Source organism: Schistocerca piceifrons, chromosome 1 (genome assembly GCF_021461385.2).
Source record: "Schistocerca piceifrons isolate TAMUIC-IGC-003096 chromosome 1, iqSchPice1.1, whole genome shotgun sequence".
NCBI classification, from domain to species: domain Eukaryota; kingdom Metazoa; phylum Arthropoda; class Insecta; order Orthoptera; family Acrididae; genus Schistocerca; species Schistocerca piceifrons.
Genome location: NC_060138.1, coordinates 1,113,935,146 through 1,113,961,765, shown reverse-complemented (window position 1 = coordinate 1,113,961,765; position 26,620 = coordinate 1,113,935,146).

The window sequence follows — 26,620 nt, the reverse complement described above, 5'->3', positions numbered from 1 at the left end:
TTCTTCATCATTATTCGTCAGCATTCATTATCATCTGCAAAAAATCACTTCATTACTCATTATACAACTATTCCTTATCTCTAGTATATTTCAGCACTAAAACTAAGATGTGTAGTTCTCTCTGACAGCCTGCATCAATCACCTTGTATTCTGAAAGAAAAAATTAGTTAAGACTGCTATTCTACGATGAGTATAGTATATTCTTGTTAATGCCTGCCAATCCTGATCCATTTACTCTTCCTCATAAAGTTATTGCATCTCCTTTCGTTTATTCCGTAGGTGAAATTCCCATTTCTGTTGAATTTATTTCTTACATGCATCATTTCTTTCTGAAATTGATGAACAAAGATTAATGTCCTGCATTTAAATCATATACCCACTAAATAATGACTGGTTTATGGTGACATAATTAACCATACAGCATAACATGACAGAAAACGTAATATGTCAAAGACATTGACAGTGTTCAGATGCGAAAATGTACAGAGAATATCACAAAGCAGCAGCAAAAAAAAATGTAAAACAGTCACAATGTTGAGATGTCATAAGGCAAAAAAAATGTCAAAGTCGACTGGTGTGTGTTATATCTTAGCTATTTCACAATGCATACAAACAAAACATGTAAACAATCGTACATAAAAAGACAAAAATGTGACGTTCGTTGTGTTCAGCTTGTATGTAGTGTAGTTAATAGAGGCGAGAATTAAAGACTTTAATGAAAAAAAATGTAATGAAATTAACATGTCATTAGCTAACATTGCATAATTAGTCATAAAATACGTAAGTGTGTCTGAAAAAATATGCACGGTCTGATGTGTAACGACAAGAAAAGCGACCTGCTAACCTTACCTTGTCGGGCACTTGCCAAGAAAAAAATACGATAATCATCAGTAATTAGTCAGGTGAATATAATTGCATTAGTAAATGGCATCATAGTGTGTTGAATCACAAAGTGTCTTCATTCAATAAACGGTTTAATATTTGAGATGTGGTGATTGCCTTTCGATTTTCTGGTTCTCAAAGTTTCGACGTGTACAACATTGGGGTGAGGGATGCTGCGAATCCGATATGGACCTGCGTATAGAAGTTCAAATTTACTGCACTTACCTTTTAATTTACTGGACAAATAGTGCGTACGTATTAATATCTTCTGTCCAACGTGAAAGTCGCGGCGTGTACAAACCTGTTTTTGCTGTCTTCTCCGGCGCTCTGCGGCACGTTTAATGTTGTTCAGCGCAATGTCAATTATTTCGTGGTGTCGTAATCGACGAGATGTAGGAAATGTTATTAATTCTTTAATTTTGTTAGGTGGTTCAGCATTTTTCAGTATAACAGACGGAGATAGCATAGTGGATTCATTTGGAATGGAATTAATTACATCTTGGAATGAGAGTATGTGTGTATCCCAATCAATATGTCTCTTGTGGCAGTATATTCGGCACAGCTTACCAATTTCTTTCATTAATCTTTCACAGGGGTTCGAAGAAGCGTGGTACTTGGATATATAAATCGGAGAAATGTTTCTGGCTCGTAACATGCGTGTCCATACGCTACTACGAAATTGAGATCCATTGTCAGAAATTACTTTCATTACATGCCCTACATGAGATAGAAAATGTTTTACAAATGCTTTCGAAACAGTTTTAGCAGTAGCTTTGCGTAACGGAGTGAAAGTAACAAATTTTGAAGTGAGCTCAACAGCGACAAAGATGTAGCAAAAACCTCTGTTAGTTCTGGGAATCGGACCAAAAATATCTACTGCGGCCATATGTCTTAATTTAACGGGTACAATGGGATATAATGGAGGAATATGTGAAGTGGTGTCTGATTTAGCTTTCTGGCAAATTTTACAAGACGCTAAAACTCGTCGTATACATTTCTCCATGTTGGTAAAGTAACAGTTCTGTCTCAGTATAAGAAAACATTTTCGTGCTCCGTAATGTGCGTAACTTAAATGAGTGTACCAAATTAATTTGTTAACCAGTTCGTCAGGTATGCATAATAACCAATTGTTGCTGTCAGGATGAGAGCGGCGAAACAGAATGTCATTGCGTACAGTGTAGTGGTTCCTAATCGTAACATTATTCTTATCTTGCCAAAGGTGTTTAATTTCTTTCCACACGTTGTCTTTATTTTGCTCTTTTCCTATGTCCTGTAATGACGATGAAATAAAGTTTTCAAATGCAACTTGCTGAATGTACATGACACTGAAATTTGTTTTGCAGAAGTTGGTTGCTACGTCTTGCTGATTGTCGCCGAGAGAACGCGACAGTGCGTCTGCTATAACATTTTGTGTGCCGGGAATGTGAACAATCGTAAAATTAAATTCCTGTAAATACAGTTTCCATCTACTTAATCTATCGTGAGTGAATTTGGCCGAAAGTAAAAATTGTATCGCTCTGTGGTCTGTGTAAACAGTGGTATGTCTGCCATAAAGAAAATGCCGAAATCTCGTAAAAGCCCATACAACACATAATGTTTCAAGTTCTGTAACGGAATAATTTCGCTCAGCAGGTGACAGAATGCGACTTGCAAATGCGATGTTTTTAATTACTGTTGAACCATCTTCTTCTATTTCCTGGAAAATGTGTACGCCTAAAGCCGTGTTAGAACTGTCGGTGGCAATGGAAAAATTTCTAGTAAGATCTGGGTGCGATAAAAGTGGAGCATTCAACAAAGCATGTTTCAAATAACATTCTCGTGAACAAAATTCTGCGTGTCAAAAGTAAAGTTTGCGTTACTGTAATATGCTATCTGTGCTGTATCTGGTTAAAATTCTATCGTACGTGTTATTATTTACGGGAGAATGTTGTGGCATATCTACTATACCAACTGTTCTGTTATTTCTTACTGACGTGTTACGCTATGGATGACACCTATTGTCTGTTTCATTCATGATTATTTGTTGTTGCTGATGTTATTGCTGCTCATAAGATCGACTGTTATTAAATGTACGCTGAAAATTGTGCTCATTATTTTTTTTTTACGTCTGTCCTAATAGTAATTTCTATACGGCGCATTGCGATACGAGTTGAAATAGTGTGTTGTCTGTACGTGGATATTTCTTTGCTGCCATGCGTCACTATTTGTTGGAGCTGGGACTATACGTGCAGGCGGCGAAACATTAAAGTTTGGTTGACCTTGTATACTGCATTGTTGGTTAGGTATGCTAAGCTGTTGACTTTCATGCTGTTGCGGTGAAAAGGTCTATTGTTACCAAAAAATGCGTTTGCTGTTAATTTTACACATACTGATGATTACGATTTTATCTGTTATTTAAGTTCTCGTGATTCTGGAGTGCCTAATGAAAGTTGTCACATTCGGTAAAAGTTTGTCACATCGGGTTTTCATTACTCGTTTCTTAATACTACAAAGAGCAATAGTTAAAGAGCAGTTTTGATAGATATAAAGGATAGTAGAAGAAAAGGCAGCAGTGCAGAAAACTAAAGATGAAACAGCACTACTACAGCTCGGGGCCCTATGCTCGCTACGGCACATATTCATTAAAGCGTAATGAATCCCCTGAGGTCATTTACGCACTGCAAATAAATTTTGGCTTTTGCGTTACAGGCAATGGCGGTAAAATTCCAAAAGTAAATCGCTGTATTCTTGCTAATTCAAGTTTCCTCATTACAGGCAATGCTGATGAAAATACAATAACAAATTGTCGCCTCTGGTTCAAAGTTAGTTTCTGCATTACAGGTAATAGCGGTGAATGTACAAAGATAAATTGTCGTATACAGTGCAAAGCGTGTACCTGTACGCTGTCATTATTAAATTCCTTACGTTTTCTTACAAATGCAAACTGCTTATTATCAACGTTCTCGTCACTGAATTTGAAAACACGTTCGGGTTTGTGTGTGAACCTTTTCGTCTGTGTCATTTCGGATTTCAAGTTACATAGCTTTTCAGATTTTAAGTCGCGTGATTTTTCGGATTTTACGTCTCGTAGTCTCTGTAAATTGCTCACATTATACACGCTGCGTGAGTCTGACACATGTTCATAAAGTGGCGTCTGTTGTGGCATATTGGTGACTGAAATAGTTTTTAATTCTGTTACTTCAAAACTTTCGACATTTTGGTTGTTCTGTCGTTCACTTTTATTATTGACTTCCGTATTCGGAGTGTGTGAAACTTCCAGTGACTCTAAATTAACTTCGTCGCGAATCTGTACTGCGTTTTTAGGGCATTGTTCAGTGACTACATTAATTTCGTGGATCTGTGTTGCATTTGAATTATCTAAGCCTTGTGCAACAGTGCCAACTTCTTCATTACTGTTATTAGCACAAGCCTTAGTATCCGCATGTAATTGTTCTTTACTGTCCTGACATTGAACGGTAACAGCTGTAATCTCTTCCCTAACTTGTTTGTTCTGTTCATTAACATTATCGTGTTTTTTTCTCGGCTGTTTAATACTTTCAGAAAATTGTTTGTTCCGTTCTCTAAATTGTTTGTTTTCTTCTTCCAGTCGTTTGTTCTGCTCATCAAGTTTTTTATTAAGTTGTTTATACTGCTCACTAAGTTTGTCTAGTTTTTCGTTCTTTTGTTTGTTATCTTCTCTAAGTTGTTTGAAATTTTCACTCTGTTGTTGTAGCAATTTTACCAAAATTTGTTCAAAGCCAAAGTTAGCGTTTATACTCTCTGTACTGTTTAGTGGTGGATCTGGAACTCTCTCGCTTACTGTAACCATTTGGTTATTTTGAGATTTACAAAAAGGTTTGTCAGTCAAATGTATACTATCAGTCATTGTTTCGGAATTAAATAAATCTGTCCTACTTTCAGTACACTGTTCATTTTCACTAGACAAATTTGTCTGTACGTTACTTGAATTTTCCAAATCGGGTGTGTTAAGCTCGGCAGCGCTCATTACAATAGAGCGTCCCGCGTCATCAATTGTCGTCAAATCAACACAAGACACAATCGAGTTCGTTTGTTCATCATTAAGACAAAAGTCATCATTAGTGGTTGGAATACACTGATTGTTAGTGAACGCAGGATTGACATCATTACACTGCGTGTCACAATTACTATCGGTCACGCTGTTTAAGTCGGTAATTTCATTCAAAATACCTCGCGATACACTATTCATAGTCTTTCGCGGCATTTTCACAATAGTCACAAATATTCACAAAACAATAAGCACTAATGCAAAAGCAACACACAAATACAATAGAGCAACGAATTGCCGTTGACCTGTAGAAAGAAAGTCACAAGATTAATAAAAGCGTTGCGCTAAATCCTAATTATATCTAAGCAAATAAGAGCAGATATCTGACTGTTGCTCAAAAGACTCTCAACGAAATACGATCCTGGACTGGGTGTCGCCAAGTGTAACCTCCCCACCGTAATTTTTAAAAGGAAAAAAGACAATACTTAATACAAATGGGAGCCGAGTGTAACCTCCCCACAATGAAATGTACTGACAATGGCAACAAAAATGTGAAATTCGCAATCTGACTCAAATATAAATTCTTCACCAAAAAATTAAAGTCCATTCAGTGATAAGAAAATTCAATTAAACCGAAATATCGGTCTTTGGCCCTGTGCAAAAATCTAAATTAAATTCTTACCTCATTGCAACACCTAGTCAAATTTCTGCTCTTGTTGTTGCGCACCGCTTGGAGGAACTGCATTGCAAATAATAATATTCTTTTTTTTTGTGATTTTAGTGAAATTTTTCTTCAAAAGAAGTGGAATGAAATGGGAAGTGCAACGAAATCTTTAGTTCAATAAAAAATTAAATTTTTGAGAAAATGCTTTTGAAATAAAAATTATTATTGGGGCACTTGTTGGAGAATAATTACAATAAATAAAATTTTTCATTACCTAATGATTATATTAATTAACAGTATACCTTATTCACCATCTTGACCAGTGTTGCCGACCGCCTACATCACACAACCGCACTGGGCTGCTACTACTGACCGACCGCTCTGCATGACGACTATTAGCGTACTGCACGCGACGACTACTGACAGAGTACTGCTCTCAACTACACAGAGCTACACACTCGCAACGACTACTGACAGACTCGCAACGACTGACCGACTCGCAACGACTAACCGACTCGCAACGACTGACTGACAGACTGAGAACCGCTCGCAACACTCGCGCGGTCAAGCGCATACTCTCTGGTCACAGATGCTACAATGCCTCGCCATCGCTGCTGCGTTACATACGTGTTTCACCGTCCTCACGAGTCACCCGGGTACGTAAAATTCCGTCTTCAAATATCTTCTAACTTCTGTCTTCTGGCGCCGAGGCTGCTGCTTGCTATTCAATTACAGCGGCGGACTTGGTGCGTCTGTGCATGATGTAGTCTCTTCTTGCATGACGGTCTTCAGCACCGAAACTGACTGAAAACTACTGCTACTCTTCTTCACTTCTCTTCTCTTCGTCTGTTGGGCCCACTGCGTCTCGCGTATTTATTCACTTCAGAACTTCACATGTTAATTATAGTGATGAAATATGTTGGAAATAAGAAACTCTATACTATGAATAGTTGTATGAAGTAAATGGTAATATGAATATGAATAATGAAGTGTCTGTTTTTTGCAGATGATAATAAATGATGATGAATAGTTATATGAAGAATATGGTAATATGAATAATGACGTTTTTCTTTGCAGGTGATGATAATGATGAAGTTATGGTAATATGAATAATGAAGTTTTTCTTTGCAGATGATGATAATGACGTTTATATATTTACTGTTAGTTAAGAAATGCTATGTAGTTATTTAAGTATTTGTTGCAGTTCCTTTTGACAGCATGTCTTATGTTGCATAGTATAATGACTGAATGTTTTGGGAAAGACAGCTACAGTACACAGATACTGAATACACGTTTCATTACCTGTTAATTCGAAGTTTACTACTTTTCAGCATAATAAAAATATATTTCTTCTTTCAGCTCAATAATCCATTTTGTATTTTTTCCAGGAGAAGCTGTTCGTGATATTAATGTGCTATAAGCAGTTAGTTATTAAACCTGTTCTAGTACTTGCATTTTTTTACCCAGTTGTCTCTATCATTTATGAATGTGATCACATATACTGTACTTGTTTGATAACCTTGCTACAGCTGTCTCATGACGAATGATGTTATTAATCCTTATTTCCAGCAATATGTCAAAAGCAAATATTTTCATGCCCCAGCAATTATCAATCCCAACGCAATGTATTGGTAGCACAAAAAAAAAAAAAAAATTACCAGTCCCAACTGTTACAACTAAATAATGCTACCAGTTTAAGATATATTTCTAGTCCTAAATATAACGCAATTTTTTCTGATGTATTGATTCCCTTATGTCTATGTATTATTGGACTACAGACCTTGAGTAATACTTACAATGTCTTATATTTTAAATATGTGTTATGTCACTTGCATGATTCATATATAAACACTAGCAGCTTGATGCTACACCCAATAACTCTTGTTTTGAATGATGACTTCTGAATAATGCATTAAAAATGCTCTGTAACTGGCCAATGAGTGCCAATAATTACTGTAATGAGATGACGTATGATGCCAATGATTACTTATATGATGACTTATGCATAAATGCTATGCCAATAATTTCTGTAAATAATATTTTGTTATACTCTATAAATGCTATGCCAATGATTACTGTAACGAGATGACTTATGCATAAATGCTATGCCAGTAATTACTGTAATAAGATGACTTATGATACCAATGATTACTGTAATAAGATGACTTATGCAGAAATGCTATGCCAATAATTACTGTAACGAGATGACATGCATAAATGAATGCGACTGATTACTGTTATGAGATGACTTACGCATAAATGTTATGCCAATGATTACTGTAATAAGGTGGCATATGAATAATGTTTTGTAATACCCCATAAATAGCACATAAATGTTTAGTAACTAGCAAAGGAATACCAATAATTATTCAGATTAGTTGATACGCTAGTGTAATTCTGAATGATGACTAGCATAAGACTTAATGTATCCTTCACCTTCTGACCAAATTACCAGCAATTACTGCAATATCCATATGCCCTGGCCATCGTCATGATCATGGAGCACTATATTTGGTTTTTGCAGTAATTCTACGTTGATGTAAGAGAATGGATTCTACAGGAATGTGGTGTTGACATATCAAGCTGTCCACCACCTTGAACGATGGAGATGTCATTATGGTCCTACTGTTTGTGTACCTAATGTACTACCAAAATGATAACATAGAATATTAATAGAACATTTCAGTGTCTTCGCTACACTGATAAATACTTCAGGGAAGAGAACTTCAGATTCTCACTTGGTATTGTGCTTCTGTAGAAAGATATGGACTTTCAGTGCGGCTACGTGCAACCCACTGTGCTACAACCATGATACTGTCTTTCCCATTCCTTTCCCAATTCTTGTAAAATGTTACAGACCTATACAGTGCGTATGCACGTCATTTCATTTCATGATATATTCAGTTCTTATAAAAAAAAAAGATGCTAAAAACTTTTACAGTGTGTCTGCACTTTATTTCATTTGTTAATGTTTTCAGTTCTTGTAAAAAAATGCTAAAGACTTATACAGTGCTTATGCACTTTGTCATTTGTTAATATATTTTGTATTCATTGCGTATACATTTTGTCATTTCTTGATATGTTCTGTACTCAGTGCGTGTGCACTCTATTTCATTTCTTAATATGTTCTGCACTTATCAATAATGTATATACTCTGTGACTATAGACTTAGTAACTAAATAGATTATAGAAAAATTTGTTGCTCATGGCAAGTCCAATTGACTCACCATCGCTGCCAAATTTTTGCCCCCCCCCCCTCCCCAAGTGGAGGGTTATGTGAGAGGTCCATGATTAAGGAATTTGTTACTAGCGCACTCGAGCAGATGTAATTTCGATGGATTGCTCACGCGCTGCCTGCGAGATGTAAGCTGTAAGAGAATCTGAGACGAAAGAGCAGTGTTGACTGCAGTAGGAACTGTGTAGCAGTTGGAGTATGTAGTTGCTAGCGAGCAGTCTGGTGTATCGTGTTGGCTGGGCCGGTCGTGGTGGAGCGATGGCGGAGCCTGAGCTATATAATATAAGGTAAAAGCAGCCTCGCGTGTATGTAGTAATGTTGTATCAAGTCCCATGTAAATGTTTTAAAAAATCTCTTAATAATAATCTTTCTCATAAAAAGTAACTTTTGACAATCATTCATTTCAATTTAAAGAATTTACTAATTTCTCCAATCCTTGGTCATCCCGATTAGTGAAAAGAAAAATCAGTTGTTTCCTTTTATAAATGACAAATCTATCGGCCAGCATTGCACAGGGCTGTGCCAGAAAAATTTCTTATAGGAGCAGATATATATGCGTTATCCGGCGACCTTATTGAGGTAAGAATTTTCAATTTATTCAGAATGATCTTAGTGAGCGACAATTTTTATTGAGAGATTAGTCACATTTTATTATTGATAGGTTACGCAATTTATTTATTGGGAGGTTACGCTAAATGTCAATGTTATAGTTATATTTTTTACTGTTCGGAGATTTCGGAACTTATCTGTTGGGTAGTTACACTGAATGAAATGAATAATTACATACATTTTTTTACTGTTGGGAGGTTACTATATAATTTATCTTAGGGAGGTTACAAACTTCAGCTTGCCTTGATGAATTACCCCAAAAAATAATCCCATATGACATTATGGAATAAAAGTAAGCATCGTATCCAAGCTTTTTTCATTTTTACATCCCCTATGACTGACACAATTAGCATTGCAAATAGAGATTAGTTACGACGCTTCAGCAATTCTGTGGTGTGCTCCTCCCAGTTGAAATTATTATCAAGCTGTAATCCCAAGAATATGACACTGTCCACTTCTTCTATCTGCTTGTCATCGTATGTCAGGCGTATACTCGTGGGACACCCCTTCATCTACATTTACACCTACGTGATTACTCTGCTATTCACAATAAAGTGCCTGGCAGAGGGTTCAATGAACCACCTTCAAGCTTTCTCTCTACCGTTACACTCTCGAACGGCACGCAGGAAAAACGAGCACTTAAATTTTGCCGTGCGATCCCTGATTTCTCTTATTTTATCGTGATGATCATTTCTCCCTATGTAGGTGGGTGCCAACATAATGTTTTCGAAATCGGAGGAGAAAACTGGTGATTGAAATTTTATGAGAATATCTCGTCGCAACGAAAAACGCCTTTGTTTTAATGACTGCCACTCCAATTCACGTATCATGTCTGTGACACTATCTCCCCGATTTCGCGATAATACAAAACGAGCTGCCCTTCTTTGTACTTTTTCGATGTCATCCGTCCGTCCCACCTGATGCGGATCCCACACCGCACAGCAGTAATGCAGAATAGGGCGGAGAAGCGTGATGTAAGCAGTCTCTTTAGTAGACCTGTTGCACCTTCTAAGTGTTCTGCCAATGAATCGCAGTCTTTGGTTTGCTCTACCCACAATATTATCTATGTGTTCGCTCAAATTTAGGTTATTTGTATTTGTAATCCTTAAGTATTTAATTAAATTTACAGCCGTCATAATTGTGTGATTTATCGAGTAATCGAAATTCAGCTCATTTCTTTTAGAACTCATGTGAATAACTTCACACTTTTCTTTATTCAAGGTCAATAGCCACTTTTCGCACCATACAGATATCCTATCTAAATCATTTTCCAAGTCGCTTTGATCATCTGACGACTTTACAAGACGGTAAATGACAGCATCATCTGCAAACAATCTAAGACGGCTACTCAGATTGTTTCCTATGTCGTTAATATAGATCAGGAACTTCCTTGGGGAACGCCGGATATTACTTTTGTTTTACTCTATGAATTTTCGTCTATTACTACGAACTGTGACCTTACTGACAGGAAATCACGAATCCAGTCGCACAACTGAGGCGATATTCCATAGGTACGCAGTTTGGTTAGAAGACGCTTGTGAGGAACGGTGTCGAAAGCCTTCTGGAAATACAAAATATGGAATCAATTTGACGTCTCCCATCGATAGCACTCATTACTTCATGAGTATAAAGAGTTGGTTGTGTTTCGCAAGAACGACATTTTATGAATCCGTGCTGACTGTGTGTCAATAAATCGTTTTCTTCGAGGTAATTCATAATGTTCGAATACAGTATATGTTCCAAAACCGTGCTGCAAATCGACGTTAGTGATATAGGCCTGTAATTCAGCGGATTACTTCTACTTCCCTTTTTGGGTATTGGTGTGACTTGAGCAATTTTCCGGTCTTTAGGTACGGATCTTTCTGTGAGCGAATGGTTGTATATAATTGCTAAATATGGAGCTATTTTATCAGCATACTCTGAGAGGAACCTGACTGGTATACAATCTGGACCAGAGGCCTTGCCGTTATTAAGTGATCTAAGCTGCTTCGTTACTCCGAGGATATCTACTTCTATGTTTCTCATCTTGGCAATAGTTCTTGATTGCAATTCAGGAATATTTGCTTCGTATTCTTTGGTGAAGGAGTTTCGGAAAACCGTGTTTAATAACTCTGCATTAGTAGCACTGTCATCAGTGACTTCACCGTCGTTATCGCGCAGTGAAGGTATTGATAGCGTCTTGAGACTGGTGTGCTTTATGTATGACCAGAACCTCTTTGGGTTTTCTGCCAGATTTCGAGACAGAATTTCGTTGTGGAAATTATTAAAAGCATCTCGCATTGAAGTACCCACTATATTTCGAACTTCTATAAAGCTTTGCCAATCTTGGGGATTTTGCGTTCTTCTAAATTTGGCTTGGTTTTTTCGTTGCTTCTGCTTACAAGTTCTGAACTGCATGTAGTGTGCTTTTTCAAAGTTTTGTGACAAAGAATTGGCTAGGAACCAGTGATTAATGTCCTCAAATATTTTACTAGCCGATCTTTCTAAGACTGCACTTGATTTGCTATTTATTGCAATGTTTGTATCATTGGCAAACAAAACGAACTCGGCATCTGGTAATGTTACTCATGAAAGGTCATTGATATACACAAGAAAAAGTAAGGGCCCTAAAATGGAACCTTGTGGGACCCCACATGTAATTAGTTGCCAGTTGCATGATGCCTGATAGCTTAAGACATGTCTCTTTCCTAATAACATCCTTTGTTTTCTGCCAGAGATGTTGTTGTTGTGGTCTTCAGTCCTGAGACTGGTTTGATGCAGCTCTCCATGCTACTCTATCCTGTGCAAGCTTCTTCATCTTGTAACAACAACTGTACATATAATAATTTTTTCTTCTGATTTTCGATAAATTAGTGTAAGCAATGTTTTGATTTCATTTCTTTTTCTTTTCGTGTCATTATGTTAAAGAAACTGTAAGCAACTTTCGATGTGAATATTAATATTTATGTCAAATTTCAAGCAATGCTATAACAGAATTGAAGTGTAACCCATGTTGAATCTATTGTAACATGTTTAAAATTGTAATTTTGCGTCTGGTCCATACGTAGGCAATGTATTAGGATATGTGGAATGCAAAACCTTTGGTGAATACCCTGTCTGAAGGGGAGCGGTAAAAGGTGGATGGCAGGCGAGCGCGGGAAAATGCACACGGGCGCGGCATGGCATAACGGGCTCAGCAGTAGTAGTCGGAGTTGGGCATCGGTCTGAGAAGCACGCTCTGGATCGAGGAGGCTCTCCTGGAAAACGTGATTTTATTGAGCCTCGGATGTGCCGTTTCCGACGACTATACAGCATAGCTATATTCCATAGGCACTAAATGGAAAAGGATTGCGACGCTAAGAAGAAGCAAAGTGCCGATACATCAAGAGCCATAGCTGTGATTGTATGTGTGCTGTGCGCCTCGCCATCTCGCCGCCCGCCAACCGCCGCATCGACACGAACAGGTTGAAACATTTAGTACTGTATTCGTGTGGACCAGTGTTAATTTTGTTCCTGACTGTTCAATAACAACTTAACTTTTTCCAGAATTGTCCTATCATTTAATTATCCTCATCACTAACCTAGACAGGGTCCTTTCCACCTGTTGTGCAATCCGAGTGTCCCGAAATGAAGATTTAAAGTTTATGTTAATAAGAATTACCTGCAGACCTATCTATGCTAGAATGATGTTTAAGGAACTTTATTGTTAATGAATATACAAGTAAAGAACATAGGTCTGACAAAGTTGGAAGATAATGTTGAAATTGGTTTAGTAATGAAGTATAATTAATTTGAGACAAAAATAATGGTAGTTAAATAAGCAAGAAATAAGACAAAAAGAGTAGTAATTCATATATTGGAAACCTTGAGTGCTTAATGAGTTCAATAGTCAAAGAATTTCAATACAGTGACAATTACAGTTTCAGGGTCCCCCCCCCCAAACCCCCTTTTCTTTTCTATTCATTTAAATTCTGAAGTGTACTGAACTGATTTGACAAGCAAAGTTAAAGTCAATATAAAAAACCTAAATTTATCAGTGTTTTACCCTTCTTAAAATTGACATAGTATGTGTGTTTCAAAAGTGCTATTTCTAGGGTAACCTATGCCCAATTTCAGTCGGATCAATAGACAAAACGCAGTTTGTAGTAATCATTACAGTGTAATGTTGTGTATTTATAGCTTGTCCAAATTAGTACAGAAAGGAAAAATATTAGTTCAGTAGATTTTTCTGGTTCTAAAATTTACCATATAATGCAGTATTACTACGTATTGTTATGCTTGTACGTACATCCACTTGTACAAGGAAAAAACTCACTTAATGCCTAATTAGGCTGGCGACCGCATTATTAACAATTGGTAGCATCTGCTGTGTATGTTTCTTGCCCGTCCTAACGTGTAGTTGCACTTTAGACTTGCTTGACGTATCATTGTTGTTACTGAGTGGGTGTAAGTCTGATTTTGCCTCCATTCAGGTACACGCGGTCAACATATTTACTAAAATCCTTTCTTATAAGGTGAAGCCCGTCAACTTACCATAGTACAGGCTTTAAAGAGTTACAATCTCCCAGTACCTACTGCAATCTAAATCCTTCTGAATCTGCTTAGTGTATTCATCTCTTGGTTTCCCTCTACGATTTTTACCCTCCACGCTGCCCTCCAATACTAAATTGGTGATCCCTTGATGCCTCAGAACATGTCCTACCAACCGATCCCTTCTTCTAGTCAAATTGTGCCACAAACTTCTCTTCTCCCCAATCCTATTCAATACCTCCTCATTAGTTATATGATCTATCCGTCTAATCTTCAGCATTCTTCTGTAGCACCACATTTCGATAGCTTCTATTCTCTTCTTGTCCGAACTATTTATCGTCCATGTTTCACTTCCATACATGGCTACACTCCATACAAATACTTTCAGAAACGACTTCCTGATACTTAAATCTATACTTGATGTTAACAAATTTCTCTTCTTCAGAAACGCTTTCCTTGCTATTGCCAGTCTACATTTTATATCCTCTCTACTTCGACCATCATCAGTTATTTGCTCCACAAATAGCAAAACTCCTTTACTACTTTAAGTGTCTCATTTCCTAATCTGATTCCCTCAGCATCACCCGACTTAATTCGACTGCATTCCATTATCCTCATTTTGCTTTTGTTGATGTTCATCTTATATCCTTCTTTCAAGACACTATCAATTCTGTTCAACTGCCCTTCCAGACCCTTTGCTGTCTCTGACAGAATTACAATGTCATCGGCAAACCTCAAAGTTTTTATTTCTTCTCCATGGATTTTAATTCCTGCTCCGAATTTTTCTTTTGTTTCCTTCACAGCTTGCTCAATATACAGATTGAATAACATCGGGGAGAGGCTACAACCCTGTCTCACTCCTTTCCCAACCACTGCTTCCCTTTCATACCCCTCGACTCTTATAACTGCCATCTGGTTTTTGTACAAATTGTAAATAGCCTTTCGCTCCCTGTATTTTACCCCTGCCACCTTCAGAATTTGAAAGAGAGTATTCCAGTCAACATTTTCAAAAGCTTTTTCTAAGTCTACAAATGCTAGAAACGTAGGTTTGCCTTTCCTTAATCTAGCTTCTAAGATAAGTCGTAGGGTCAGTATTACCTCACGTGTTCCAATATTTCTACGGAATCCAAACTGATCTTCGCCGAGGTCGGCTTCTACCAGTTTTTCCATTCGTCTGTAAAGAATTCGCGTTAGTATTTTGCATCCGTGACTTATTAAACTGATAGTTCGGTAAGTTTCACATCTGTCAGCACCTGCTTTCTTTGGAATTGGAACTATTATATTCTTCTTCTGCCAGAGATATAAGATTTGAACCATTTTGTAGCATTTCCTGTTACACCATAATATTCTAATTTACTTTTTAAGTAAATTAGATATTGTGATTTACACAGTCAAATACCTTATCAGATCAGAAAATATACCAGTTGCCTGCAATTTTTTATCTAATGAATAAAGCACATTTTCACTGTAAGTGTAGATAGCCTTCTCAATATCAGAACCCTTTAGAAATCCGAACTGCGACTTTGACAGTGTGTTATTTGAGATAAGATGGTTATAAAGCTGATTGTACATAACTTTTTCTAAAATTTATGATAATGCTGGCGTATTTCTTTATCTCCCTTCTTAAACAGTGGCTTAACTTCAGCATACTTCAACAATTCAGGAAATGTTCCACTTATAAACGACTGGTTACACAAATAGCTTAATATGTTAACTCAGAATCACTTTCTTTAATTAACTTTGTCGATATTTCATCATACCCACTAGATGTTTTTGATTTTAAAGGTTTTATGCTGGGGTAATGAGGGTCAAAGTCGTATTATGGATGTTATTTGAAATGTCTGTTCTGAGGTATTCCATAGCAGCATCTACAGAACCTGGCAACCCTATCTTTTCAGTGACAGTTATAAAATGCCCATTAAAAAGTTCTGCAACTCTATATACATCTGTCACCAATGTATCATTTACTCTTAATGCTATTTGTCCCTCTCCATGTCTGGTTCTACCTGTCTCCTCCTTCACTATACCCCATATTGACTTTATTTTGTTATCTGATATGACGATCTTTTCCTTATAATATATTTGCTTTGATGTCCGTATTACAGTCTTTAATATTTTGCAGTATTTCTTGTAATGTGGTATAACATCATCAGAACTGTTTCTGATTCAGTTTTCTTTTTGTTTTACAAGTTACCCCTATACCTTGAGTAATCCATGGCTTCTTTGTAGACTTTGCTCTAACCTTGGTTAGTTCTGGGGGAAAACAGTGTTCAAATAGGGTAAGCATTTTATTAGCAAAAGAGTTATATTTTTCATTCATGCCATGAGCACTGTAATCATCAGTCCAGTGAATGTCTCTGATGAATGTCCTAAAATAATTAATTTTTGGCTTATTGATTACCTTTTTCAGTTCAGACACGTTGGGTTGTTTGGGGAAGGAGACCAGACAGCGAGGTCATCAGACTCATCGGATTAGGGAAAGATGGGGAAGGAAGTTGGCCGTGCCCTTTCAAAGGAATCATCCTGGCATTTGCCTGGAGCGATTTAGGGAAATCACGGAAAACCTAAATCGAGATGGCCGGACGCGGGAAACAGCTCAGATTTAACAGATTTTATATCCTGTTCAGTATTAACATTTAACAGAAGGAACTGCATGTCATGGTCTGAGAGGCCATTGATTATTGGTTTTGTAATATAATTTTGTTCATTGGGTTATTTGGCTGTTTGTGAGCAATTGGCTACCCTAGTGGGGAACTTAACAGTGGGAATTAAGTTGATAGTGTTACTAACTCAAATAAGTTCTTATTGGGACAGTCTTTAAGGTAATTGACACTGAAATCACCGTCAACCACTGTTTCTTTGTTTTTGGTTGCTAAATGGGCCAGTACAGCTTTAGGGTGGTTTATGAGCAGATTAAAGTTACCTGCAGGTGCTCGATATACACTTAATATTATGAAGGATTTTTTGTGAAATTCTACTTCCGTTGCACATGTTTCTGTCTGCTCTAGACCAAATGTATGAATGTCTGTCTTTAAATTTATGACAGTTCCTGATGGATGTGGCAAATCCTCCATTCTCCATTTCTGCTCTACAAAAGTGAGATGCTAACCTAAACCCTGTAACACTTCAAAGGTATATACCAGTGGTCACATGATATTCGGAGAGGCAGATTGCCAGCTGGGTTTGAAGACTCTAATTCATCTATGCAGATAATTAATTCATCTGTTTTATTTATCAGTCCTTGAATATTTTGATGCAGTTGAGCTGTACAAAAAAGACAGGTTGAATGCAGAAGCTTACGATTTATGTGTTGTTTTAACTAAAGCTTTTAAAGAAAATTTTAATTTTCAAATTGATGTTATCTGGAATGGTATCAACGATTGGTTGTATAATTGTAAATATGAAATTAAAATTAGACACAAAAAGAAATGATCAAGAGCTAAGAACAGGACACCGATAAATTATGATAAAGTTACAGTAAATAACAGAACATAGCATCAGTTTTTTGAAAGAGTATTAAATGAAACTCAAATTAACTTTTCGGAGGAAGAAGGCCTAATTTTACAAAAAGACTTAAAGTACAATGCAGCCCCTAGGCCTAGTGACTCTACAGCAATAGATGATTTTGTTGTTGACCTTAAAATTGATCTAGACAGTGCTAAGGTGGATAAGGCTCAACAAATTAGAATAGCTCACGAATGTAACATCATTGAAAAAGAAATGGCAGCTGCGAGTAGCGTTTGCACGAAAGAAACGAAAGTGGTTAATAATATTAATCGTAAACTGAAAAATAAATGAAGTTTTAATAACTAAAGCCGATAAAGGTAATACACTTCTGAAAGGTCTCTGTTGGATTCCTTTCATGTTAATTTCTTAAAACCGTTGTCATTTACGGCATACATTCCACTTCTAAATTTACTGTGGTGTTTCTGATTATCTGGGAGGAGACTGAGCAAGGGAACGTGTTACTTTTTCACATAATCAAGAATGATCTGTCACACTGCTACACTTAAAAACACTGTTTATATGTAATTCATGTCACACAGTCTCTTACGGATCCTACATCCGCTTTCTTTTATAAACTGTATTTCATAAGATACTGTCATCCCCCTTCCCTTCTGTGTGAAAGGATGAATGAGCAACTGTATATCTAGTTGCATGCTTGATGGTAGCAGACAAGCCTGTCTGCTAGACCAACGTCAGAACAGGTAGCTACGCTTTCTAAAAGCAAAGAGGTTTCTATTCTTAGTAGGGTCCTGTCCGCCCCTTGTCATGTTGGTATAGGAAGCTGCCCTCTGGTCACTTCTGTTTGTATCGGTTAAGCACGCTCGGTAGGGGCCCATGGGCAGTCTGTCAGCAGTGAGCACCTGAAGTGGTAAGATCTCCGGCTAAGCACGTCTCTGCTAAGTCCGTAGGACAATGGATTTCTTAAGTTCAGCCTAACTAAAAATTTAATCACCTTTATTTCAGGTTTAGCTCTAAAATATCTAATGTTATCTTAAATTGCAACGCAGCATAATTCGAATATGATGTTCAGAATATCTTCCAGTAGTTGCTTTGTCACTACTTTGTGAGTAAAGTGGAACCACGTGTGGATGATCTGTAACTGTAACCAAGATCATCACTCTTAAATGCGAATGTGCGTGAGATTACAACCTCTCATTGGTAACACCCCACCCATCACTTATCTGGTTTTGAGGTGTGTTCACCCCAGCTAATTGACTGACAGATCAACAGAGAGTGCAAAACTGCCGCAATATCGGATAACACAAAGAAAGTAATAAGGCCCTGTGACTCCTGATTGAACTGCGGTGGCAGTGTTGACATTAACTGATTCAGAATTGATCACTTTTAATTAAAAAGGGGTGCACATTGATGTTATATGCAGCTATTGAACACCAGATGCAAATGTTGAACATAAAATTAAGAAAGTGACTTGGGATTTCAACTACTTGGTTGCAAACAGAGGCAGTCGATAATCACAAATTTGTTTTAACTCACGACCTTCAATCATCACATTACATGACTCTCCTACCAGGCAGTGGTAATAAATTGCGTTTGCGTGGAGTAAAGCTCGATAACTCAAAATTAATTCCTATCGACTGGCCCAGGCGTAATGCGTAATGCGAAGTGCGAGAAGAATTCTACAGTACACGGCCCATGAAACCCTCGTGGAAACTTTGCCGACGTGATCCAACAAATTAATCAGTGGCCGGAGCGGGCGCAATATCACCGAATACAGCAGGGCGGTGCGTCGTCGTTGTGTGGACGTCGGCCGACCTCGTGGTGCTGGAAGGCTGTGCTCGTCTATTCACTCCTAGCTATCTTGCTCAGTACATAGCTGAACCAAAACTTTCTATGTCTAAGCTCAATCGTTCCATTTGCTAAGTCCTAAACTGCAGAGATGCTCACTCTTTCTCAGGCAAGCTGAGTAAAGAATGCCACCACCGCACCCTAGGCAAACTGGGAACGTAAGACCCCTACTGAGACTTCTGCGAGTCCGCTCTTCGCCTCGGTTTCCTCTCCAGCAAAATCACTTATGCCAATTGTAGCGCAAGTCGCATTAATTATGCAGCGGTTGTTATTTTGTTCACGCTGTCGGCGTTTCTTCCGCGCCTGTTCCTCTTGAAATGCGAATTCCAGTTCGCGCAAAATGCCCTTAAATACTTCAGTGATTGTTGATACGAGATAGGAAGATTCATGTAGCATAATCTGGTGGTTTCCGCACCGCTACATGGGTTGTCTAGGTACTGGTTCCTTTTTGTCATATTTTCAAAAAATTTGACCGGACTCCGGTACCCCGCCCCTTCCATATCTCTGGACATCATAATTTCTTGTTTGATCCTTTCTTGGGTTTCTTTAGACCAATACTTGCCTAAGAAGGCATTTTTGAATTCTTCGAACGAGACGCTCGTCTTCGCTACATTTCTCATGTACTCAGCGGTCGCGCCCTCCATATGGGAGCACACAAAATCCAGCTTGTACATCAATGGCCAGTGTAGGGGCAAAGATAACTCGAATTGTCCCACAAAAGTTTTTGGATGCAAGCTATTACCTTTGTCCTTGTAGTGATGGAACTTTCGGACTGATACAAAATGCTTGTAGTCAAACCGGTCATCATTCCATTTATCATTGCGACCGTATGAACTTCGGGACGTGAACTAGTTCGTTCCGACACGCTATCGTCATCTCTCCCCCTCTGTATGTTCGACAGTTGTTCGGTACATCTAATCAACTGACAGCAGTTGTGCTCACTGGACTGCTGCGCGCTGTCCGTGTTTACCTCCGTCGTTGCCTCAGAGCTGTGAATGAAGGCGTGGCTCCCGTTGCTTATAGTGTCAACTTTATCACACCGTGAAGCGGTTATCTGTGTTCCGGCAAGTGACGGTTCAGTCGACGCAGTAATTACACCCTTCTCCTTTCCTGATGTCTCTGTAATGAGACGTTTTACCTCGTCTTCTAAATTTCTTTTTAATATCGCCACTTCCTCTTTCAACATCTCGTTAGGCCCTATGTCCGGTTGCTCTTGTTGATTTTCTTCAACACGTTTTATCCGGCTTTGTAGCCTTGATAACATGACCTTTCCTACTTTTGTCGTGCTTTGCGTGGAGTCCCGAGTTTCTCTCGCTATTTTCTTTGCACCTTTCGCAATTAATTTGGCTTCAATTGCCGTTCGTTTGCTGATGGCAATCTCTTTCTCTATTTTGACGCCGAGATTCTTTACCTCCTCTTTTACTTCCCTATGAGCTTCTGTGAGCCTATAGTTCAGCTCCGAATTCGCCTTTTTAATTTCGGCATTGAAGTTGGTGCTCTGGTCTAAGTTCACCGTTTGCATCTGTTGCAACAGGTCCGTAATGTTTTTGAGAGTAGCCGCATTTTGATCCTCGTCCTTTTGTGGTTGAAAATGCGACTCTTCTCCTCTGTTCTGAGGAACCCTTCGATATCTAGACAAGTACCGTCTCCGCGTCCCCGTCGGATCACTTGTGAATGAATCGTTTGATAGTCGTCGGACACCGTTTTGTTCCAACACACTCTGGCTTCTTAGGCTGGATCTTCCATATTTATGGATTAATCCTGTACTCCCTGCGTCCCCCGAGCCCTCAGTATCACTGCCTGAATCAACGTCCTTGCTATTCAGCGTACTAAACCAGTCGTGAAACGCAGTTTCAGGAAGTTACAACTCGCGTTCGTCACGCTCATCGGTAGAGCTTTCCCTACTATCACCCATGTTCTCCCGAGTAACAGTCTGATTATATTCTGCCGTTGTCTTGGCTTTTCCCTTCGTTATCATTTGCACTTTTGTTACACGAAAACTCAAAATCCAGGTACCCCTTACTCTCAATAATCAGACAACGCAAAACATATATCAGGACACAAATTGATACACTGGGTGTGAGCAGTGACCCGACAAATAGTTCATGAAGCATTCCCCAAAAGAGCTAGTACCAATGATTGTGTTCTGCGTGCTCAGCATCGGCTGATTACGGCACTGCACATCATAAGTGCTCCAACAAATCCCAAATATAATGCATAGGCACCTATAAATGTCAATTTGAAAGGACAGCACATGAAGAAGACAATGTAACTTATTGTAACTAATGCTACCTGTTTTTCAATTAAAAATGGCTAAGCAATGGATCACGTGGAAAAATTTCCTTTTTCAAGACTACTTCCTAGCAAATCCCGAAGTATCGTCTCCTGGCATGGGTCAGCCATATGTAAAACCCCACCCGTCACTTATCTGGTTTTGGCGCGTGTTCACCCCAGCTAATTGACTGACAGATCAACAGAGAGCGCAAAACTGCCGCAATATCGGATAACACAAAGAAAGTAATAAGGCCCTGTGACTCCTGATTGAACTGTGGTGGCAATGTTGACATTAACTGATTCAGAATTGATCACTTTTAATTAAAAAGGGGTGCACATTGATGTTATATGCAGCTATTGAACACCAGATGCAAATGTTGAACATAAAATTAAGAGAGTGACTTAGGATTTCAACTACTTGGTTGAAAACAGATGCAGTCGATAATCACAAATTTGTTTTAACTCACGACCTTCAATCATCACATTACATGACTCTCCTACCAGGCAGTGGTAACAAATTGCATTTGCGTGGAGTAAAGCTCGATAACTCAAAATTAATTCCTATCGACCGACCCAGGCGTAATGTGTAATGCGAAGTGCAAGAAGAATTCTACAGTACACGGCCCATGAAACCCTCGTGGAAACTTTGCCGATGTGATCCAGCAAATTAATCAGTGGCCGGAGCGGGCGCAATATTACCGAATACAGCATGGCGGAGCGTCGTCGTTGTGTGGACGTCGGCCGACCTCGTGGTGCTGCAAGGCTGTGCTCGTCTATTCACTCCTAGCTATCTTGCTCAGTACATAGCTGAACCAAAACTTTCTATGTCTAAGCTCAATCGTTCCATTTGCTAAGTCCTAAACTGCAGAGATGCTCACTCTTTCTCAGGCAAGCTGAGTAAAGAATGGCACCACCGCACTCTAGGCAAGCTGGGAACGTAAGACCTCTGCTGAGACTTCTGCCAGTCCGCTCTTTGCCTCGGTTTCCTCTCCAGCAAAATCACTTACGCCAATTGCAGCGCAAGTTGTGTTAATTATGCATCGCTTCCCAGCGCCGACCAATGCCTGCTCTGGGAAGTGAACAAATTCCCACAAAATTTCCCTTCCTCTCAACTTCTTCTATTTAGCTCCCCCCAGGCCACACATCAAGGTTAGCATCTGCACAAACACCATGTTTTCCAGAATTCTGACTCCCAGGAGAGTACTTCAAATTCCTTGGTCCTACATTCCCATTGGAGGCCGGTGTATTTCATGCTATCGCTCTTCACCTGATTTACTTCAGGTTCTGCAGACCACGAATTCAGTGTGAAGTTGCTATAGTCACGAACACACATATTTTGACCTCTGTTGACTGCTCCACCATAGCTTGCGCAGCTTTGTCGCATGTTTCACAGAAAACAGGACAACAGACATTTATCAACAGGCATACAAGTTCTCCGTCTGTTTCCCGGTACACCAGCATGGAGTCGGGGTCAACAACGCACTCACTGTCACTCATCTTAAGGCGGCTGGAGGTCGCGCCATGTTACCGCTTTCTCGGAGCTTGAGCCGTCCTAAGCTGCCTATTGCCGCTTCACTTAGCTGCTCCCCCGGCCAGCCACGGTCAAATACTTCCCTGGGGTAAACTAGCGTCCAGTAAAGCAACTCGTTTCCACAAAGTTTTCATGTCGTGTGAATTACTTTAAAACCATCACCCAACGTTAATTATTCCACTATGTCCATACTATATCCTCTACAAGATGCATTGTGCCTTGTCAGTCATTTTGTTCAGCCCTACTGTTCGCTCAACGTGAGTTAGGTGATCTTTAATGACTTCATGTAAGGGGCATAGTTCTTGCCATCTTACACGTCTTGAGAATATTTTTCAATATAGCAACTTTTCTTTATGTTCAACCCACGTGGGGTGTACTTTGTGAGACTAGTACCATGTGCTTATACAATTGCTTGACCCATCAGGTTAATAGTAAGACGATAGTAACCAGTTCGAGGTTTTTCTTTTGTAATTTGTGTTTCGATGTAATTTATTTTAACTATCAAAATTAATATGGAGTTACACTCTTTGTGTAAACCAAGTTGACCATGTGAAGCATGTAGCGTAACCATCAAAGTAGCCCTCTGCTATTCTTTTTGGGAAGATTTCACAGAGAGTTAGTATGAATTTAGTATACCAGTGTGCGGTAATTTCACGACGGACAGGATTGCGCTATGAACGTAACTTCTTTGGGTGAAAATTGAATCGACTGGTTGTGGTTAATTTCCTCTTGCATATGTTTCAACGTTCTTCGTGTGTTATTTTATGAATGCAGTGTTGTATGCAGTCTCCCAATCTTGGCTGCATATTTGATGTGTTCCGTAAGATTACAAACTCACATTTTCACAATCCTAAATAAGGCACCAGTTTAGTTATGAATCAAGTTTAATATGCTGAAATTTTAACGGAACAATGGTCAATGCTAAAATAAATGTCCAAATATAAACTGATTTATTTCTTTTCATTTAAATTGTCTTTTCATATATATATCACCGGTTAATGTAAGATGACTACTAAAAGATTATAATTAATGTTAGTCTGGTTGGGAATTTGGTAAGCTAGACTGGATACCTGGTGAAACAGTTGCTCAGTAATGCAAGGTTAACTTCCCCCAGATATCTCACAGCTTTTATTGTCTTGAGTATCAGCACCGCTTTCAGAACAACTTAATGCATCAACGTTACAGTTGTCGTGGTATACAAAAATGAGTATGTGGACAAAACGTTACAATTTTTTAAGGAAAATGTCATCACCGAATTTAATATAGATTCCGCGTTTAAGGCGCAAAAAGGAGTTTGGAATTGCTTAAACAATACTGAAAACTTGTTCGGGAAATTACAGAAGAAATGGTTAGTGAACATGAATCCAAAGCCTTCCGTTTTAAGAAACCAGTTGAAGCTTCGCAAGAACCAGGATCCAATCCGCCCGATATTAAATGGTATAGGGAGTGACCACCACTAGTTAGCTCTAGACATTTACAAAGTAAACTCAACGAATATTTTACGTTTGACAGTAATTTTTCCGTTAAAAATAGGCAAGGTCTTATTAATAAAATGAAAATGCTCAAATGCATTCCTAATACTAGGTTCTTATCCTTTGATATTGCAAGCCTGTACACGAACGTTCCGATCGACGTGACACTTGAAATCGTTGAAGAGAAACTATTACTGCATACAAAGTTAACTGAGAGGCAAATTATAGAACTGATGAGTTTGTTAAAGGCAGTGTTAAAAAACTGTTATTTTACTTTTAGCGGTAAGTAGTATGTCAATCAATTGGCTTTGCGATGGGTAGTTCCTTAGCTGGCATCCTAGCTGACATTTTCAGTAACTCCCTTGAAGACGGCTTCTTCAAAACCGTGTCAGAATTAGTGAGTAAAATACGGTTTTATGCGCGGTATGTAGATGACCTAATTTTTGCATCTGTTGGAACTAACCAAGAATTGGATTTATTTAACACCTTTAACGGCTTCCAGGACAAAATTAAATTCACAAAAGAAATTCAAAATGATAACGGTGACCTAAATTTCCTTGATCTGAAAATATGTATACAGAATGGCTGTGTCACTTGATCATCTGATGACTTTATAAGACGGCAAATGATATCTGCAAACGATATGAGTGCTAATGAAAATATCCACGGGTGTGCTGCCGGTCTATAGTGTCCAACGGGCACAAAATTTCGGCGATCAAACATACGATATGAGTGCTGCTCAGATTGTCTCCTGTGTCGTTTATGTAGGTCAGGAACAGCAGAGGGCCTATAACACTACCTTGGGGAACGCCGGATATTACTTCTGTGTTACTCGAGGACTTTCCGTCATTAGGTCAAATTCGCATGTTTTTCATCTGAAGCGTGGGCTACTGCATGGGTCTTATTCCAGACAACAGTCCTCCTCTAATGGAACACATTTGCAATTGTTTACGCTGCAACACCTAATTTTCATATTACACCCTCCACAGTCTCAGAAAACACCGCTTCGTTAAAGCCTATCTGATTCCGATAATCGGTCATTTCACCTTATGAGTGCTACTCCACAGCAGCAAGGTCGTGCACACTGCTTCTGTACAACTTCGCGACTGGCCTAGCCGTCGGCACACGGACCTTGCTGCGTTCAACGTGCTGCTGATCGCTCAGAAACGATGCGACTTGTGCTTACGGTACGTGGGCCCCAACATGGTATATACGATCGTAGCGCACTCCAGCTGCAGTTGCGGGATGTTTCTAGTTCGTAAATGAGTTTCCTAAACGGGCGCGCGTGGGATTCCCACGTTAACTGTGTTAAAACGCACATTTCCTCTATTGTCCATATGCTAGTCACGTTGTTCTGTATGTAATATACACAAATAAAAACTTCAATATTCATGTACATGTTTTAAGAGAAAAAGGAAAATACGATGTCCAGTCTATAAGGACATAGGCTTATAAAAGTTCCATTACAAACAATAAGATACAATTTTGCGATAGTTCTTCACAAAAGATAAACATTATTTCATCATTCCCGCATTTTAGTAAAACCCCAGTGTCATTTTTTACTTTATCACTGTTCCTACCCAGTAGCAGAATCTTTGACATGCGAATTACGAAACTTCAAAGAAAAAGGAGAAAAATATTTTTGTACAAGTAGCATAAGCTGTCCTGTTGATTAAGCCAATCGAACAAACTCACTCGTCAAGAAAAAGGTGAACTTACATTTACATAACATCAATTATTACGGTATATACTTTTATTAAACTAATATTAAAGCATCAGAACCTATTAAAAACGCGAATGTTAGGGAAAAAAATTTCAGATGTGGGGAGACGCGAACTATCGCCGTATTGCTCAACCGATATTGAATCGTTAACGCTACTCAATACACTACAGCGACAACAAATCACAGTGATTGATCACATCATGTTACCACATGCTGAAAGCTTTAAACGTAGCTATGTTACTAATTCAAATTTAACCATCACAAATTGTACCAAGAACAGTGCGTTTCTGGTGGATTCTCAGAGTGTCTTTGCCTTCAAATGGCATATTCTCATAATACGCAAGTTACAAAAATTCTTTTGCCACGAATATGATGTTCCTCATTATTGTATTGCAACGAATC